A 22,058-nucleotide genomic window follows, 5' to 3' on the forward strand; every position below is an offset into this window, starting at 1 on the left:
TCTTCTTCCACCTTTCATAATGAAAACGAGACCACTGGATTAACATGGTCCTAAGGTCTCAATGCACATCTCGGCTTCTCAGCAATTTTATCTGCAGGGTAGTTTTAAGTAGGTAGCGGTCTTTTTGTGTTCTTTAATTACCCAACTTAATTTTCAGGTATGCCTTTGCCACTTGATTTTTGTTACTCTTCCCTATAACATTAGCACAGTGGAAGAAAAATGACTTGGTCACCATTGAACACTTAGTTTTATTACTCAATATATAACCAAAGACATCAACTAACAATACTTTTAGCAGTAAACAATTGCTTATGTGGTAAAAATCAACGGGCTTTTTGTTGATTTTAAACAGTATAGTATTAATTGAAACTCTGTTCAAGATATATTTGAGTGTTTTCTAGGTGCAGTGCTATATTTTTGTATGAATATTATCTCATGTAAATCATTACCCATCAAAGTGATAAACCCCACTCTGTAGAGTCAGAGATAATGCAGCTGATCACTACCATATAGCTACTAAGTGGCAGGGCTATTACATAAACCAAAGCATTTTAATTCCAAGATCAACACTTTTTATAGTGCCATTGTTACTTTTATAAAATTTGTGATCATAGCATTTTGTATTTAGTGGATAGTTTTCTTCATTTGGTATTCGCTTTATTAACCTTTTTTCTTAAATTTTTTGGTGGGACAGGGTTTGAACTCAGGGCTTCATACATGCAAATCAGGCACTTTCACTGCTCAAACCACATGCTCATTTTGCTCTGGTTATTTTGGGGATGGCATCCTGCTATTTGCTCAGGCTGGCCTAGACCTGAGATCTTCCTGATCTTAACCTCCCAAGTAGCTAAGATTATAGGCATAAGCCACTGGCACCCTGCTACTTTATTTTTATTCTGTGGAAAAAAAGCGTGAGGAAGGAAAGTTTAAAAAAAAAAGTTATTTGAGAATGTAGACGAATTTTTTAGAACATTTCTTCTTGTTGGAACCTCTGCTCCAGGATTATCTTCCACTGAGAAGGGGGAAAGGCTCTCATCCAAAAATAATAGGGGTGGGATGTACTTCAGTGGTAGAGCACTTGCCTGGCATACACACGGCCCTGGGTTTGGTCTCCAGCACTGTAAAAATAAACAAATAAAAGTATCACTTATGCAGATGAATAAACCCATCTTTGTCTTCCAGGGGCTCACAATCTAAGAAGGGAAGTGAACATACACATAAATTTTAGCACTGGAAACAGCAACTTAGCATTAGTGAACACATGGTGTACATATCTTGCATAAAGATCAACTTGATCTAGGAGGTCCAAAATGATGATACTTTTGAGACTTAAGATTTAAACTGGGTTTTCAAGGATGGGTTATTTCCTGGATATGTAGTATGTGCTGGATAGCATGCTAAGAAATTTTCTGGATTATCTAATCAAATCATAATTATGAGACAGTTAACCCCATTTTACAGATAAGTCAGGCAGTTTAACCTAGAAATCACTCTGCTAAATATTGCCCTTTATCAGCACACACAAATGCACATAAGTAAATGGATGGAGTCACATGGGAAAATAAATTTGTATGATTGTAATACTTCTCATTAAATATAAAGAACATGAGGTCAGACTGATATAGGTGTTAAGAGAGTTAGAAAGCCTAACTCTTGATGATGGCTGAGAACAATGCCTTGGATGTTGGTGAGGAGTTACACTCTAATGCTAACAGAACAACTTGTGACATACAGCAGGGTCTTGCTGACCTGCAGCCCCTACACCCTGTGGAAAACGACAGCTTTAGTCTGCATTAACATGTGAGAGCAGCTGATGACACAAAGCCCAGTCTCTGGAAGTTAATGACACATTAACCCTGTTTTCCAGGACTGACCACCCTAATAAAAGCTTGAGGTCTTGGGACCTCCAATTCAGTGTGTCCTCTTGAGCCTGCCCCCATCCTGTCTGGAGGGTGACCTTTTGCCTTGCTTTTGTTTTGCTTTGCATTAATAAACCTACTCCTGTTTACGTCTCCTCTGTCCTTGAATTTTTGGTCTGATGAGACTGAGAACTTTCTGGCTTATGGACTTGGTGATACAGATCCAGTGACAAAATGCTTTAAAAACTAGTCAAAGGTCACACAGTAAAGACAGACATCTCATTTATTCTATCAAGGGCCTGTCTGTTGTATGATCGCTTCATCTTGAAAATGTTATTCTCTTTCTCCTTTTGCCTTTAACTCTTTCAAACAATCCATTAGCACTAAAGGCTATTTCAAATCACACACCAATGAGGATGAAGTCATTAAGTGACTGCAGCACAGGAACATGCAACTTAAAAGGGTTAGCTAATTCTTAAAACAAGATATGTACTATAAATATCCGTGGTTTATAGGCGGTGATCTGGAAAGATTGAGAAACAAGTAAAACAAGTTTGCCAACTTTTATGTTTCTTACATAATCTAATCTATTTGATTTGGAAATAAACACAAGGCATGGATTTCAAATCCTAGGATACCCAATACAATTTAGAAAAAGACTTCTCTGACATAATCTGCTCTGGTTTATCCTGAACACCCTCTCTAGCCCTTCATACTTTCTAAAGACATCTCAGTACAGCTGGCCCACACTGAGGTTTATAGGTACTTTTGGTAAGTGTTTTCAGATGTCAGTCCTTGGGAGTCTTACCTGGCTTGTCTGAGCTGGCAGTGACATACTTAACCATTTTAAAAAATACATTATGTAACAGTACATACTATTGACCTTATTTGTTCAACTTGAAATTTTATTTGTATGAAAAAAATCTGACTTCCTTAGGGCTGTGGTACAAACCATTATTTTTAGAATGCAGTTCTTAAAACACACTTAACTTTAAAGATTCAAGGTTGCTTCTGAGACTGACTAGGATACATAATATAAGATTTGGGGATAGACAGTGAGGGCCTCAAATGAGCTTGAGAGCAGAAGAAACAGAAATAATATTTAGAAAACACCTATATTGCCAGTACTGTGCTGGGTTCTCTTCACGTAATTAAATCTTCAGTCCCCTAACAATCTGATGTAGTTTCTTCATTTTTGTTTGGTTTCTTGTTTGTTTTTACTGAGAACTACCCAGAGAAGTTGAGCAACTTGTTCAAAGTCACACAGATGTCAAAGTGATGGAAGCCAGATTAGATCAGATGTCTAATTTCCAGGTATGTGTTTGTGACACTGAAATATTTGTTCATCCCTGTTCCCTGACAGTGAGCTTCAAATCCTTTGGAATCTGTGTAGTGATGAGTGTCCTTTGTCAATGAGATGACTGGTAGCTGGAGGCCCTAAAAACTTCAGGCTGGGGGCAGACACATGCATTGCCATGCTGCTGGAATACTTCTGTGAAACTTTCATTTTGTACTTGTTTTGCTTTTTACCTTGACAGAAAGTGGATGTGTCACCAAAAACTGAAAAGGCTGACTTCATGAAGCTAAAAATAAAACTAAATGAAATTAAGCTGAAATATTTTTAATGAAGATACAAATGTAGAAGTATTATTTAGATCACAAAATATTAATCTAGTACTATCAGATACTAGTTCTCTTACACCTTTAAATTGATAAGCAATATATGGCACAATTATACTTTGGAAAAAGTTAACGATGACTAGTGTTTTTAAAGGAACAATAGTAATGATGAAAATGATAGCTGTGATTTGTCAAGAGCTTAGTGTGTACCAGAAATCATTCTGAACCCTTTATTGGTATAAAATCATTTATAATATATTAACTCATTTAGTCTCAACAATTCTATCAGGTACTATTACCTTTAGCAGACTGAAGAAACTGAGGCATAGGGAAATTACTAACTTCTCTAAAGTATCACAGCTAGGAAGAGGCAGAATCAGGACATCCAGAATCAGTGTTCCACAAACTGGGCTTCAAGACTCTTCATCACTAAATCATAGTGATGCAAAGATTCAAACTATTTCTATTCAACTAAAACAAAATGGTATTATTTTTTAAAGATAAAAACAAGTTATATATACTTTAATCATTATGATTACTGAATATCTAAATGTGACCAGCATTAGTAAAAACTAGGATTTATTGAGTACCTATGTGACAGGTACTGCTCTAACAAACCACTTTATTCATCAATCTACATAGCACCATACCTGTTTTGCAGATGAGAAAACCACTGACATGTGAAACAGTGGCTTTCCCTACTCCAAATTCTGCAGCAAATTCACTGGTAAAATCCAAATGGCAACACCAGTCTCTGTCAAAGTTAAAGCACACTGCCATTCTTGCTAATGTGTCCTCAGTTACCAAATACATTTGGTACACTCTTTTGTCCCAATACCAGAGGCTTATGTCATGTTAGAGATTTAATCAAAAAACAGAAAAGATACAGTGGTAATTTAACTTTAGGGTAATTATATTTAAAAAAATCAAATTCTGTATACTGTTCTTGTCAAATTCTTTATCGATATGTTCATTGGTGGATATTCCAAGACAGCTGAAGTAAACATCCACCTCCCAGCCAATCATATATTACAGCTGAGTGTAGGATGTTTACATGAACTGAAACTTGGTTTAAAGCAGGATTTAAGAAACTCTTTACTATGTTTACATTGCTTCTTTACTCAAAACTACAATTTATATTAAGGTACACATATGACGGATTTTTTTCCTAATAAGACAACTTTGTAGAATCTGTTGAATAAGCACCATAATACAAATAAAGAGGGAAAAATCAACTGGAACAGTCTCTTGAGACTGAGTGCACAATCCAAGAAGTACATTGTTTTCACTGAAGAAATTCATGGCAATGAATGCAGACACCTTATAGTGCTCCATATCTAAAGGCAACTATTCTGACCGCCTTTCATCTTCCAATACATGTCCTTTCCAAACTGAATTTCCAATTATAGGAAATATGATGAAACAACTACCCATTCTTCATTAAAAAGATCCTGCTTAGGGTAAAAGAAAAAGTCAGTGAAACACCTTTGAGTAGCTCAGTCACTTATCTTCTCTCCAACTCTGCTCCTACCTCTCAACTCCTTCCCTCATAACTCAGTGTTTTCCATTGCAAGTACATCTGTTCCATACTCAGACCTCTTCCTACTGTCTACTGTTCTAATGGTTAACGTGCTTCTAAGACATCTCTTTCTCTCTTTCTGCATTCCTTTGATCACGAAAATATCACCATGAAAACCTCTACCAATCATTAAAAGTGGTCCTACCAATACACTCACATCAAGGAAGAAAAAAATTTCAAATTTGGAAATAAATTTCTGGAATTTCATAGGCACCCCAGGACCTTCAGGAACCTCTTATGTATCTACCTGGCCTCTTGTCCTTTTTGGGCTGTTTTCCTGAAGCATGGGTTCTCAAGACTAAATGCACACACACCCCTTTCTTTTCTCTACAAGCCTGTTGTTTTTCGGTCTTAGTTACTAATATTGCAGTAATTATTTTTTCTTTTGCTTTCCTTTGCACGATATTTAATTAGGTCTTTGTGGGCTATAATATACTTTTTTTCTGAGAAAAAATCATCTCAAGTTTCCAATAACCCTTTTTATAATCCTTTTTATAACTAAACTTTTGGACTGGCCATGGTAGTCCATGCCTATAATCCCAGCACTCTGGAGGCTGAGGCAGGAGGATCATGAGTTTGAGGCCAGCCTGTACTACATAGACTCTGTCTTAAAAAAAAAACAAAATTTAAAACAAAACAAAAAACTTTTGGATAACTCTATGTTTTTAAGCTAGGGACATTTTCTGGGTTTTACTTCAGTCTCTAATTGAGCATAGTGCCTAACAAGGAAAGGAGCACAGAACGAGCTCCATGATATGAAAGCCCGGGCCCAGAGGAGCAGGAAAACAAACATATTTTCAACCTCCATCCCAGACCTACTAAATGAACAGCTCTTCTTGCAGGGCCCAGCAATCGGTTAAGAAGTCCTCTAAGTAATTCTGATGCATGTTAGTATTTGAAAACCAGTGGACTGTTTTTACGCTCGAAAATCAAAGCAAACACAGTGGTGAATGTGAAATTATTAGGAAGTGTGCAATATGCTACAGGTAAGAAAAAGGCAAGGTCAAAATATGTATGTGTCCAACCCATAATCAACCAGGGGAAACTAGCAGAGACTAACTAAAACACCAAAATATTAAAGAGTAATAGTCAAACTAAAAAAAGAAAAAAAAATTCCTGAGCACACCCAGCAAATAACAGCACATTCATCTAGTGAATGAAGCTGTAACAAGAGGGGTGAAAAGGATCAGTCACTGCTATATGCAACAGCAAAGGGAAGGCAGGCTGGTGTTTAAAAGTTCACAGTCCACCTCTTTGCTACCCAAGCCTTTGATTCTATACAGAAAGGACTAAGGTGTTGAGGACTTGACCAACAAGGCATTTCTATTACCGTTTTCTAACCAAGAATATTTGTGTAAAACATCTAATTTGAAATGAACTTGAAGACACAATTTTGCAAGTGGCTCAAAAAAGCAACTCCTAAGTCATGTATATACTAAGGAAAAAATATCATTTGTAGAATATGGGTGAGAATTATTTTCACTTTTAATATTAACTGAACCAAAAAAAACTTAGTAAAGAATTTCTGAGTTTTCTAAACCCTGTCAATTAATACCACTACTTTCCCCTGAATACCTAAATTAAAAGCTAGGGAAACAACTGTTAAAAGTTTTGTGGAAAATATTAATGGTCTAACATTTTAAGGCATTTTCTCTAAATAATCAATTGCTAACCTTGCAGGTCAGTGGGAAGGCTGTGGTTGTTCAAAATTAAAACATAAAGAAGTCATCTGAAAATGAGTAACATGTACTTAAACTACATTGAAGCAAGGACATTAAGAATTAAAGCTGACATGGTCTTTCAGTCCTTCCATTAAGGCAGAACAATACAGAACAAATGTTATACAATACCAACTATGCTATTACCCCTGAAGCATCCACAGAAAACTGGACAACACAAGCAGAGTATGATAGCTTTATGCAGAATACCCATCCTCTTTGAGCTTAGATTTGGCTCATTATTTTGAAAAACCTTTCCAATTGAGTTGCACAAATAAATAAATCACACAGCTTCTATCCCACTGAATTTTGAAGCTGTATATCAAAGTTTTATAGGAAATAAACAGGTTACCTGGGCAAAGAAAATAATTCTATTACAAAGGACACATTACATTCTACCTTTGGCAGGATCATTTCTTGGGTTCCTAGCAATGGCTCTATCCATTTACAGTTTGGAATCTAAGGCCTCCAATGTGCTAAAGCAGAGGATCACAGAGCATACAAAAGGAAGTCTGATTTAGTAAGAGTTCATAAGAAGGGATGGTTGATGCATGCTAATTATCAAGCCTAAAATACAAATTGAAAAGAAGCAATGAATCTCTTCCTTGCAAATAAATGTTGTATACTACCTTTCTAACAAATGAGTATTTACAAATAAATGCTACAGCACAGATGTGTCTGAAGTGACATGACTTGGACTGCCATTTGCTCAGCTGCATAAGCTATGGGAGGCTGCAATGAAATAACCTAATTATTAGAGTGCTATATATCAAGGCAGGAAACAGAATTATGAAGCCATGTCTCTATCCTCAAAAAGCTTGGAATTAAATCCAGTAAGATAAGCATGTAAAAAATTAATTAGCAAGAATTTTATCTTCTGGTTTAATCATGTACTGAACCTAATACAGTATGATGTTTGGTGGTTTAATAAATGATAAAAAATATCAATACTTTATGTTGAAGAGAGTATTTGTCAATAAAATAGAACATTTCCAGCAATTAAAAAAATAGAAATGAGAACACATATTTTAAAAAATACCTACTTAAAATTACACATTAATTAGTCCATACTGAATGTCATTTATACAAGTCCCAGATTCTTTAGCTTTGTGGACAAAAAGAACAGCAAAAACCAGAACAAATGTTATACAATATCAACTATGCTATTACCCCTGAAGCATCCACAGAAAACTGGACAACACAGGCAGAGTATAATAGCTTTATGCAGAATACCCATCCTCTTTGAGCTTAGATTTGGCTCATTATTTTGAAAAACCTTTCCAATTGAGTTGCACAAATAGTGTACATGTGCATAAGGCAGCTAAGAGCCAAGCAATACTGAAAATACTTAGGAAAATATACTGAATCCATATATAACCATTAGTAAATGCTGGGAGTAGGTTTGGTGGTTTGAAGTCTTGCAGTTTTTGAGAGGAGAGTTCTGATTAAGAGCTACATCATTGGGGGGAGGAGAACAGGAAGGAGGTAGTGAGAAGAGGAAGCAAGTATCTATAGACACATCTACTACAGAGAAAACTGAAATTTCTAGGTTTAAACTGGGTGATAGCAGCAAATTACATCTAAAGAATTTATAAAGAAAACCAGTCTCCTGAACTGCTGGAAAGTTAAAACTCCAGCCCATCTCGAAAGGTTTTAAAGAATACATTTTCAGTGACAGGGCAGAAACAGAAATAAGAACCTATAGTGGAAAAAAAAAAAAGTTTTAACCTATGTTTTTTAAGGCCGAGCAGCAGCATGCTAAGTTAACACCTGGAGTAAACCCTACCACAAGCTCCTATCAGAGAGAGAAGTCACAGAGTTCCAAACACAAGGATGTCTATGAGGAGCCGGTAGCAGCAAACATCTGACTGAAAGCTCAGCTCTGTCGCACAGCTTCCAGTCGGGGATGTTTACAGCAACAGACTCTCTGAACAGCCAGCTAACACAAGGAACAGACACAATGCTGCCACCACCTTCAGCTAATGATTTACAGAATTCTAGCGCTTACTGATAGCTGTGATATCTTGGAACAAAAACCCAGATAAAGTTGACAATACTAATTGACAATACTAATTAACAAGAAAGTGGCTCACTACTTGTAATTTCTCCTAACTTATCTAATTAGGAAGCAATATCAAAGATAATATTCTAAATCCTATGTGAGAATACACTTTTATAGCATGTAAAAATGGGTTTTTTTCTCCTTGAACCTAGAGTTTCAAAATTAATAATAACCCTAATGATTAGAGTGACTGTACATCTCAGTTTGCCCCTAAATAGTCCTAATTAATGCCTACTGCCCCATTATTATTATTACAACTTCTTTTATTAACAAAGTGCCCCAATTTAGATAATGAATACAGCAGTTTTACTGGCAGTGGATCCATACAGAGTGAAAGTCTTAACATTTTCCTCCTTATCCCAGCTGATGCATGTTAAGGGATATACAGTCCATGGAAATGAGTTTGATAATAAGAGGAACAAATGCAAACAAAGACCTTGGCTTTGTTTATAAAGCAATTCACTGAAACATTCTGTTTCCCATATTACTTTCCTGAATGAAAGAAGATTAACTAAAATACAGGAAATCTGTACTTCATCGATTCACTTTAATCTGAAACATGTAAGGTAATGCTTTCTTTAAATTAAAACCCATTAAAATAATTAAGTCTACAATCAAGTCACAGTAATTTCCAAGAAATGAACATATGCACATATATAAGCATATATATATGAAGATATACATATATATATATATATATATATCTCCACACTCTACAGAATAACTAATGAAAAAAACCTAATATACACAAATTTGAAGGCTGGGGGGCAACTATAGACTAAAGGATTTCTAGTCACTGAAATGTGCCCTAAGATAATATTTAAAGGTTGCTCTCTGAAATTCTTATTCATTTAAGAGGTGTAAGTAACTCCATCCATTATGGAAATAATGAGGAAAGTACATGTGGTCTCTATGGATACAAGATGACCATCATTGTTTTTGAAGACAAATACTTGAAAAAAAATTCAGTGGCTATTTACAACAGACTATTCAAGTTGTTCTACAATTGAAACTTTCCACATTTAAATCAGGAAAAAAAAGTTATTTCATGGCTAGATAGGCACATGATACTTGACTAATGAGGATGCTGCATTTTAAGCTGCAATGAACCAGTTATTGTAACTCTCTCCTTACAATTTCCCTCTTTGTTTTTGGTTCAATTTTTTAAAAGATTGATCAGAAGAAATTTTTATCAGAGGAGCTTTTCTTTAGGGTTATGAGAGAATTCTGTCAAATGCTCTATCTTTGTATAACGTATTCTTGCAGACATGAAAATTAAATGAAGTTGAATAATTAGGTACATATTGCACGAAAGCCTATTATAAAGTATCTTTTACAATTACATAGTATCTTCTAGACATAATCTTTCATTATGCGATATAATCTATACCTCATAGTGTTCTTTAATTTTGTTCACAATCAAATGTATGGTAGGAAGGCCAAATGAGGGGTAGCAGAGGTGAAAAAGTCCCATTTTGGCATGCTTTATGATTTCCATCTTTGTCACAAAGATAGTGTATACCTTAGAGTTACACTTCTCACTGTTAGCATTAGCACTTTATTTTTCTATTTATGCAGTTTTTATAAAAGCAGGCAAAACATATAGGCATGCACAGAATCTGTGTCTGCACAAGAACTATCATTGAACTACCCAAAGGACGAGTACTTCTTACTGTGCCATGACTACAAGTGTTGCTCAGAGTAGCCTATCAAAGCGAGCCAGTTCGTGACTACCCAAATATAATGTGACCACGCCACTGTGTCACTGGTCCTGTCCTACCACAGATCCCCCTATATGACACTGAAAACAAGTTAGATACCTCGATACATCTCTTTCTAAAATACAACATTCCACAATGAAGACATCACCTGACAGTATTATTGTAAGGACTGCTGTGGTTTCAATATGCTCCCCCTCCCCAAAGTTCACGTTAGAAACTTAAAATTCCCAATGCAAGTGTTGAGAGGTGAAATTTGGATGGTCAATATAGAGGGAGTAGGTTATTTACTATGGAAATAGATTCATTTTTATTATTATTTTGGTGGTACCAGGGTTTGAACTCAGGGTTTTGCATTTGCTAGACAGGTGCTTTGCTGCTTGAGCCATGCCCCGCTGCTTGAGCCATGCCCCAGCCCTGGAAACGGACTATGATGAACAACAAATTCAGCGCTTTCTTCCTCGTCCTCCACCCCATTTGGGCATGCTCTCTCGCTCTTCCACTTTCCACCATGAGATCATGCCCCACAAACCCCCTCACTAGATGCTGGCCCTTTGACTTTGAACTTCCCAAGTCCCAGAACTGTGAGAAATAAACTTACTTTCCTTAAAAGTTATAGATCAAAGATGAAAAAAGAAACCACTATCCTCCTAAAATGGAGCAATTATCTTACAGGCTGAAAGTGTGTTGCATTTTGGGTAAGATGGTAAAGGTAACATTAGAATCTGAGAAAATAGTAATGAATAATTTGCTTTATCATTTCAGTGAAGCTATATATTTTTCTCTATTACTATTCTGAACAAAAAGTACAGCTTAGCTTCCTAAAATTATGGTTACCACATATTTACACAAGCACTGATTTGTTATGGACTTACTAGAAGCATCTGCACAGGAATGTGTCAAACCTGGCCAGGTCGCTACAACGAACTCGATGTTAAAGCACATGCCTAGCCATGGATTTAATTCCCAGCACCAAACCAACCAAACCACAACCCCCATCCCCACCAAAAAAAAAAATCCCTAAATAACAGAAACTAAAAACCTAGGGGGAAGGCAGGTAACAGTGCTTTGGGCAAAACCATCACACTTTTTAGTGGTAAATTACAGAACAATCAGAATCCCCCTCCCAAAGCAATTTCTGAGCAAAGCTGATGAGTTGAATGGAAGCTAGCATCTTTTCAGACTCTTGAAATACAGACCACCACAAGTGCTGGATGATGAATACAGTGAAACTAGTTGCCAGCAACACAGCTGAAGTGTTAAGACCACCTAAGTAAGGAAATGCTGAGAGGGAATGTGGCCCCACAGTACTGGGTTAACTAAGACAGAATCTCTCTCTGCAGAGGTTCTGGACTCTGCTTTAGAGACATAAAAGTTTTAAACCTTATGAGCTGCACCCAAGACAAAACCGCTAATGAGTGTAGGTTCTAGAGTGCTCTCTGTAGTTTCCCAGAATCCTGGAAGGCAGCACTAGATAATCCATCACTACAATGCCACATTTCAACAAGTACACCTAACTTTTAAAATCTACATCTGGGGGAAAATTGCCAACTTCAGCCTCAATATATAGGCAAAAAAGATTTCAGCAAATAAGGATTCAGAAAACCGTAACTGTACACCTTGGTAATTCAAAGAACATGGCTGCCATACTCTGAATCATTCATTTTATTTACCTAGCTTCAAAGCAGTTTTTACTTTTCAGAAATAGTCCACTTACATCCATTAAGTTTTTGATATTCTGTTTTCAAGCTTTTCTAGTAGGGTTATTCTTAAGAAAAAGAATCCTCTTCTACAGACAAGAGAGACATATAACTCTTCTATTAATTTGTTTTTTTCTTAAAGTCAGACTGTTTATAGTCTCTTGAAGAGTTTTAATCCTTCCACTTCGATTTATATTCCAGCTGTGTGACCTTGAGTAAATCACTTTACTATTCTAAACCAGTTCCCTAGCTGTAAAATAAGGAACTCTATAACATGGAAGAAAAAAGCTCTCAAAGGATGGTTCCAAAGATCAAATAAGATTATGTGACTATGAAAACATTTGAAACAGTAAAGCACTACATAGATGTTTATAGCATTTATAGGTTTGTACCCAAACTTTCTTCCCCTGAAACCAAGATTCTTCCTGTTCATGACCTGACAGCCATGAGGAACATGGTCTGTGTGGAAAAGACAAAGCTCTACAGAGCTGTATTTGGCATGGCATTAACTAAACTGAGCAAAAAAATATTTAGGAATAAAAAAATTTCAAAAAAATCAGTAACCCTGGCCTTATTCAAATCAAACAGGCTAAATGGACCCATCAGCATAACTGATGATGTTATGACAATCATATTAGAAACACCACCTTTTTTTCCCCTTTATTTTTTAGTTAAGAAAGTCTTAAAAATCTAAAGTTTTAAAAAATGAAGTTGGTTTCAATCACGGCTTCAATTTTATAACATAATACAGACATCCTATAAAGTTCCTCCAACAAATTTTTAAATATTATGGTATTTAAAAATTAATTTAAATAGTATTTTAGAAATAAACTTACTATATAAATGAACTTATAAGCAAATGTACACTTTACCCAAGTGAAAAAATTTGTTCCTTTTGGATATTCAAATAGTTACATTAGTTAAAATCATATGCTGTAACTAAATATCCCCAAACTCCTTTTTCAATTGGCAAATATGTAAAAAAAATTCTTGGGATAACACAAATAGATTTCAAAACCATTTGAACATTTTCACATCAAGTTCATACCAGTATCAAGTTATTTAAAAATAATTTGCAGATGAAAATACAAGGTTAGATTGTAAGCCTATAAATAACTTGTATGTCACTAAGTGGGGATATTAACCACAAATGTACCAGATGTATTAAACTCTGAAAACAGTTGAGACTTCTGCCTATAGTGGAGAACCCCTGCCTGGCCTCTGCTGTTTCCTCCCCTAACTTCAGGCTAGAAGCACCTTCAGCTGTGCTGGTTCCTCAGATGGTCCAGCAGCAGCATGGCCCCTCATCACAGTAAACAGATATACACTCTGAATGGGCTGCCAAACTAGGGGTCCAGGTTGTAAAGCATCTTGCCTGTTCCCCGAATAGCACCATCATCATGCACAGACCTTGATTCCAATGACACTTAGTGGAGCCCTGGACCAGAAGCCCCATCTGGCCATTCCAAAAATAGAAAGCACCAAACAAAACCTCTCAACACACCTGTAACCCACTAGAGGCACACCTTTTGGGAAGCCTTGGCTTGCACTATCAATGGAATAAGTAGTTAAGCCAGGCACTGATCTAGGTACAGTGATAAGAGTGCTGAATAAAGTAGGTACATGAAACTCACAAATTAAAGGAGGCATGCAATGTTAGGTGAAGAATGTCAGAGATTTAGAGTATTATGAACACTATGAAGAATCAAGGGATGCTAGGGATTGACTCTGGGACCTTGTGCATGATGGTCAAGAGTTCAACTACTGAGCTACATCCCCAGCCCTACCAATGAAGATGTTAAAGACAAAGAACAAGATTTCAGCCATGTTTAGGAAAGATGACTGTTGGTAACACAGATGATGGCCCAAAAGGCTGTTAAGTGTGGAGGGCAGGTAACTGGCTGTTGCATAGTCCAGATCACGAAGACCTGTTCATGAAGATGGCAGACGCTGTAATTTGGGTCTGGAATATCCCAAAGGTCACATATTAAGGCTTGATCCCCAGTGTGTGCTACTGGGAGGCTGTGCAGTATGAGATCTCAGGTCACTGGGGATGTGCCTGAAGGGACAGTGGGAGACCAGCCTTTTCCTCTTTTTCACTTTCTGCCCATGAGATGAACAGTTTTGCCCCACCACATGCTTCTACCATGATGCCGTTTCATCACAGCCCCTCAACAGCACCCACTGACCATGGACTAAACCCCTACCACTATGAGCCAAAATAAACCTTTTCTCCTTGTAAGTTCATTATCTCAGGTATCTGACACAGTGGCAGAAAACTGGCTAACACAGTAGATGATTTAAATTTCTTTATTTTCTTCGTGGCACTGGGGTTTGAACTCAGGGCCTCCACTTGCTAGGCAAGCACACTTATCTCTTGAGGTACTCTGCCAGACACAGTGGATGATTAAGAAAAATTACACAGATGAAATTTACTCCAAGGTAAAAATGTTGACAGTGCCAAGTATTTGTTGATAAATCCTGATTGGTTTTACTTTTTTATTTTTGTGCTACTTATGGATTGAACTCAGTGCCTCCCTACCACTCAAGCCATGTCCCCAGTCCTTTTGCTTTTAGTTTGTTTTCCAGACAGTCTCAAGCTAATTTTGCTTGGGCTGGTCTCAAACTATAGACCTCCTATCTTCACCACTCCCCCAGTAGCTGAGATTACAGGCCGCCTTGCTTTTTTTCTTTTAGCTAAATCTGCCATTTGTTTCCATATAATGTTCTTGCTTCTTAAAAACAAAAGGAATTGTATAAATTTTGGAGAAAGATCCTTGTTACTAAGACTGTGGTTCATTAAAATCCAATTCTCATTATAAAGTCTGAAGCAAGGCTAGCAATTGAATTATTGGCTGAAAATGTGAGCTTTAAATAGTAAAGAAAAGGTGATAAAACACAGGGGAAAATCACTATCAGCTAATTAATGGAGGGAAGTAGAATAAGGGTACAGGAAAAAATTTAAATTAGCCTGAATAAGGCCAGTGAGATACTTGAAAGGAAGAAAAGTCTGAATTTAGGACTCTGTAAAAGTTTCAAAAGAGAGACAGTATGACAAACAGCTAGAAGTTAGAAAAGATAAACAGTACTGTAATAAAGATTACCCTAATTATATTCCAAACAAGTCTCACAAACATGAAAATGCAGAAGACTGGGAAACAGAAGTGTAGACAATTCTCTGATGCAGGGAACTGCAAAGGGGACTCAGCAGCAGTCAATTCTAAGTAGCAGAAGGATGTGGGAACTTTGAAACCCAAGGTGTCAGTCAGAATACCACTGGGGAAATGAAAACTTTAACAATCAAAGTATCATCAGTCCTAGTTCAGAAGAGTACTTTTGTTCTGATAGAATCACAGGGAAATGACATGTTCATTAGGGACAGGCCTGCGCACTTCTCTTCAGTCTTTCGAAAGGACCAGTCAACCCAGTACCCCAAGTCTCTCAAAGTGACAAAGTGAAGACATGCATCCTTAATATTGTAATTATAAAATTTAATGGTTTGAACTTTAACCCCGAAGCATTTGTCCTTTAAAAATATATAATTTATTTATATAATTGCGTATTTATACATATTTATACATTTAGATACCATATATACTTTTTGGGTTTTTGGCAGTACTGGGGTTTGAACTCAGGGCACTGTACTTGGTAGGTAGGAGCTCTACTACTTGAGCTATGCCTTCAGGCCTTTTTTTTTTTTTTTTGTGGCATTGCTAGAGTTTGAACTCAGGGCTTCACACTTCAGCCCTTTTGCTTTGGGTTATTTTTGAGATAGGGGTCTCATTTTTATGTCCAAGCTGGCCTGGACTGTGAGCCTACTTATGCTTCCTGCATAACTGGGAAGACAGGCACACACCACCATGTTCAGCTTTTATGGGTTGAGATAGTTCTCTAAACTTTTTGCCTGAGCTGGCCTTGAACTGTGATCCTCCCCATTTCCAACTCCTGACTAACTAGGATTACAGGTTTGAGCCAGTGTGCCCAGCCATTTTAACGTATTTTGGAATGATCTGATAGTCTACTCCTAGCGAGGCTGTATTAGATAATAATTAAGAAGCTCGCCTTTACAGTAAGACAGAATTAGGTCAAACAATGAACTGTGTGGCTTTTGAAAAATGACTATTTTTCTGTGGCTACTTTTCTATAAAATGCCTATTTAAAACACTTATCTTGTATTGTTATTGCCAAGATTGAATCAGATTGTGTACTTTTCATCAAATACCAAGCTCAATGGCAGGTTTACAGCCACAAATAGAAAGACAAAAGGAAAGATCCTTTAGTTCTTCCTGACTTTGTTCACATGGCTATTCCACTGTCAGTTCTTTACATCTCGCTTTTATAAATTGTGTTTATTCTTCAAGGCTCAGTTCAAATGTCAAATTCTCCGAAAACATCACTACTAAAACCAGCAGCTTAAAAGGTACTATATGTAGATCTACGTATGTAACAAGAGCTAACACTCACTATGTGTGAGGCAGCGCTCTAAGTGCTTTGCATACATCAGCCCACTTATCTTCCTGAACAGCACCAGGAGGTAGGTATTAGTATTATGCTCTTTTTGTAGGTGAAAATGAACTGTCTGGAGCCTGTACTCAGCTCCTGGTACACTGGACTGTGAACCCAACCGCTTGGCCCCAGAGCCTGCTCTCAGACCTGTGCTCTGCTATCTGTGATGTTAACTGAGGATGATTAATTATTGCAAAAAGATGTTTAGAGGGCTGACAGTTTCAAGTTTAGTACAGCTGGAGATGTCTTCTATGTAAACTAAAATCACCCTCTCAGAGGATACTTCCATTGTTCAATTCCACAATCTGCATAAAATGGGGGGGGCAGTTATTCAGAATTTGGTTTTGTCGTATTTTACACTAGTTACTTGAGTCCAATTTTCTCAGTTCAAACTTCTAAGATTATAGCTCCCTTCTTTGCAAGGCCCAGAAGATGGATAAGGAAATGAACAATTTTATCCTAAGAGAAGGACAAAGCCAGATCACCTACCATATCAGACAGGCAAAACTGGCTGTCATCTAATATTTTGTACAGATACAATACAATTGCCCCAAATCAACTAATATTCTCAACAATGTATGACATACTTACAAATTTTGATCTTATAGATATACACATTCAAACATAGTTTTTTGTAAATAAAAGATATTCTTTAAACAAAGGCAGGCTCAGGAGTATGGAAATGAGTCCTACAAAAACACAAATATGAACATTCTTTGTGTGGGAGACAAAAAGTTTTTAATCAAACTTTATAGCACAGAAGCAAAGTCAAAAATAAAACACACCTGCCCAAGAAATGTTTTGATTTTATAGAAAATTTTAAGCTCTTTAAAGAGAAAGACTTAAAAGCAAACTATTGTTTCTCCCTAATTACTACAGTTCTACTTTATCTACCTGTTCTCTAAGTGAATTTTTGGTTCCTTAGGATGATAAATATGTTGTAATATTAGCAATGAACTTCATGTCTAGTTCTTTCAGGAATGGGCACACCACAAAAGAAAAAACAGAAGAAGCCAAGCAAAAGTTAATAAACAAAAATATCACCATTTCTCAAGTTACCTTTCAAAATTAAAAAAAAAAAACCTAAGACATAATAAAATCTGTATTACTTAAGAACAGTTCTATTTAAGGTCAACTATCTTAAATTAGTTCCTTCCCCCCGCCTTTTTTTGTGTGTGTGGTGTTGGGGATCACACCCAGGGTCTTATGCATGCTAGCCTAGTGATCCATGAGCTACATTTTCCAACCTCTGACTGGGTTTCTACTTAAAATAAGACATGCTACCATTAATGGTGGCTTCCAGACAGGTATTATTTGTCAGATTCAGGTTAATCCACTGGGCCTGACATATAGGTTTCAAACCTGCTTATGGTTTGAAAGGGGTAGGAAAGGGGCAAGTAGTAACAGGAAAGTCCAAACAGCCAAGGCAATATAAATAGGTACTACAGTGAAACGAGGGGCCCATCACATCCAACTCTATAGGTAAACACTCTAAACTTAGAGCTACTGAGCAGACATGCTCATCATGTACTCCCACAACACACTAAACTTGCGTTTATTATGACATTTAGCTTATATGGCAACTGTTTGTTTATCGTCTGCTTCTTCAGTAAGAGAGGGACTGTGATTCAACTTAATATCCTTAGTCCAAGGATAAGTACAAAACAGCATAGGTATAAAATAAAAGAGCAACAGAGAAGAATGCAGCAAATGCAAAACAAACTGATGCTACTGGTTCCAATTTTGCCTCAAGAATCTCTGCTCTTACAATGAGGATAATAAAAACCGAGTTTATTCTATTGTACTAATATTTATATAATATGAACCCCTTATTTTCTTTAGATCTAAATTTTCTCTTTTATAAAAGGAAGGAAGACTAATTCTTAAGGTCCATTCAGCTCATTAATCCATGACTCTATAATGGCATCATATACTAATAATAAACATTTGTTAATACTTACTGAATGCCTGTGCATGGTCAATAATTATGCCGTATTTGAAACCAAAGCTGTATTGCTTATTACTATGCCAGACTATGCCATGGGAACTTATAAAAGGAAAACCTGTATAAATGCATAACAAGTCTTAGTAAAATTTAAAAGATACAAACTTCCTTTTCCTAGATACCCCAGACTTGGCTTTTCTAGAGTCTGGTTGGGACTTTTATATCAGGAAAAAATAAGTCTTTTGCTCTAATGTTACTGGGCAACTAGAAATCCAAGTGGCTAAATTACATAAGCTTGCTGATGTCTCAATGCTAGGTTCATCTTTCCAAAAGCCCCTGGCAACACTTCCATGGAATGATCACATCACTTCCTTTCTTCAAGCCCTCTGATGATTTCCCTTTGCACAAAGAATGACATCCGCTCTCCTTATTGTGACTTCTAAGACCCAACCACCAGCTGACCTCTCTGATGAGCCAGCATCTCGATTCTTTGCCTCATTTTTCCCATCTAGAGGCTCTGTACTATCTCTTTTCTCTGCCACATTATTTTTTCAATAGATCTTCACATAACTGGTTCCTTCAAATCTTCTGAGATTTCTTTACTTACATGCTACTTGCTCTCTGCCCTGATTATCCATTCTCAGTGGGCTTCTACCTCAGTAATTCTTTACCACAGCTCCTTCTCATATTCTGCATCCTTCTTATTACCACCAAAGCTACCTAGCTTGTTTATTCCTTTCCTTGTTTACTGTCTGGCTCTCTTGTCATAGGTGTAGGATAAATATTCTATGGGAGCAGGAACCCTGCCTGACTTTACTCCTGTAATTTCAGAATTTGGAAGTGTCTGGCACAGTGTTCAGTCATTGTTGAATAAAACAGTAATTATAATGGGAGGTACATCTATTTAACAATGTTATTCCAGGCTCTTTACAAAAGATACCTCAATTGACTTCATTATGGCTCTATGAGATATTACTTTAGTTTATAGATAAGGAACCAAGGCTCAAAAAAGTTATGATTGGACCAAAGAAAGAGAAAAACATAACAATGATACCTAAAATGTAAAATTACATATTTTCTTCCAAACTTTGTATATTTCCTTTCTGGGTAACAACATAACCATGGTTAATTCTGCCAATTAACCAAATCACCTATATTTTAAATCTCTAAAATATTTAAGGATTATTATAATCTCACGATGAAAAAATAACAGAAAAGATGGCCCACGCAAGAAAAGAATATATTCTTAAAATGCCTCTTCTGTTAGATGATTCAAATGCATAGAAAAGTGACATTAAATAACATTAGGATCCTTCCACAAATGGTATGTGTAAAAAGAGGGTAATCCTAATCTAGGATAAGAAGAATAATAGTGTTATAGTGAAAAAAATACAATGAACTGACAACAAACAGAAACTGAAGTTTAAAGTACATATCATTTATAAAGGCAAAAAAAAAATGAAATAGGATTGTGATGGCTCATTTAATGTATCAAATCAACTAGGCTAGTTCAAACACTAGGTTGTTTAAACATCAGTCTAGACGTTAAAAGTATTACGTAGATGTGAACGTTTCTACTCAGTTTCATGAAATAACCCTCTATAACCAGGACAGGCTTCATCCAATAACCTGAAGAACTTATAAGGGCAAAAAAACCCCATGAGATTTCTCAAGAAAGAATGGATTCTACTTCAAGACTATAACAGAAATTTTGTCTGGGGCTAGAGGAGTGGTTCAAGTGATAGAGTGCCTGTCTTGCAAGTGTGAGGCCCTGAGTTCAAGCCCTAGTACTACAAACAAAAAAACAAAAACCCAAACAAAATAACCAAAAACCCTGTCTGGGGTTCCAGCTTGCTTGCCTATTCTATGAGTTGTAGACTTGTTAGCCACAACAATTACATAAGCCAGTTTCTTAAAAGCAAATCTCCCTCAAACCACACACACATACACACCCCTCTGCCTCTCTCTCTAGAGAACCTGATTTGACACAGGGATATATGTGACCAAATTAAAAAGCTTGTATTCTAAAACCTATCAAACACTGCTAAAAGCAATGAAAAAAGCCCTAAATTAGGTGCTACACCATGTTCATGAGATAGAATATTCAGTATTTTTAGATGTCAATTCTTTGTGAATTGACCTATATATACAATGCAATTCCAATCAAAATCTTAGTAGACTTTAAAAAAAAATTGACAAACCCATTCTAAAATTCACAAGGAAATGCCAAGGATCTAGACTAGCCAAAATCATTTTGAGAACAAACAAAACTGGAACACTAACACTATGTGATCTCAACACTAATTATAAAGCTTCCGTCATCAACATGGTGCAGTACTAAGATCGAGATGAATGGGACAAAGCAGAACTCTATACAGACAACTTACTTTTGACAAAGGTGCACAGGCAATTCAATGGAAAACTGATAATGTTTCAACAAATAACACTGTAACATAACCTTATAACAAAAATTTCCATATACAAAATTTAACAATATTCAAAATTTAACTCAAAAATGTATTACTGACCTGCATATAAAACCTAAAAGTTATGGGAGGGAACATTTGTGACTCTGGATTCGGGGGAAACAAAGTTTATACACAATACCAAAAGCATAATCCATAAAAAACAAATTGATAAATTAGCTATCATCCAGATAAAAACCTCTGTTCTTCAAAAGATAGCTTCTGCTGAAAGAATGAAAAGACAAACTATTTGTGATCTGAAAATACTTGCAAATCATAAATTTGATTAAAGATTTTTATCTAGAATATCTATCAAACCCTCAAAATTCAATAAGGAATCAGCCAAATTTTTAAAAAATGGATCAAAGATTTGAATAGCTACTTCACACAAGACAAAGGGATGGCAAATAAACAAGAAAAGATGCTAACTATCACAGGTATAAACACACCTACCACACGAGCAAGCCATTCCACTCAAATAAAAAGTATGCATTTACACAAAGACATGTACACAGATGTTCACAGCTTTACTTTAGAAGTCAACAACTGAAGCAACTCAAATGTCTGTCAACAGGTGAATGGATATACAAATTTTGGTATATCCATATAACAGAATACTACTTAGCAATTCAAAAAAGTAACTATACAGTACAACATAAATGAATCTCAAAGTAAGCACGATGGGTAAAAGCAATCAGAACAGAACAAGAGTGTATACTGTATTCTATGACATGTAAACAATTGTACAGTAAAAGAAAACAACATTGGTTGCCTGGAAATAACAGGATGATTACAACAGCATCTAGAAAATTTGTTTAGTATCTGGACTATGGAGATAGTTTCATGGGTAAACATGTATGTCAAAACTTATCAAATTGTACACTTT

The 22,058-nt window shown here is 36.3% G+C and overlaps 1 long non-coding RNA gene across 2 annotated transcripts in view; it reads right to left on the bottom strand.

The window, feature by feature from the left end:
• Positions 1-228: 228 nt before the first annotated feature.
• Positions 229-22,058, bottom strand: part of LOC141421750 (uncharacterized) — a 34,055-nt gene continuing 12,225 nt past the window's right edge. For both annotated transcript variants that reach the window (XR_012446451.1, XR_012446452.1), the window contains exon 2: positions 229-1,118. This is a non-coding gene — a long non-coding RNA (uncharacterized lncRNA). The remainder of the gene's footprint in view (positions 1,119-22,058) is intronic.

This window comes from Castor canadensis, chromosome 3 (genome assembly GCF_047511655.1).
Source record: "Castor canadensis chromosome 3, mCasCan1.hap1v2, whole genome shotgun sequence".
Taxonomy (NCBI): domain Eukaryota; kingdom Metazoa; phylum Chordata; class Mammalia; order Rodentia; family Castoridae; genus Castor; species Castor canadensis.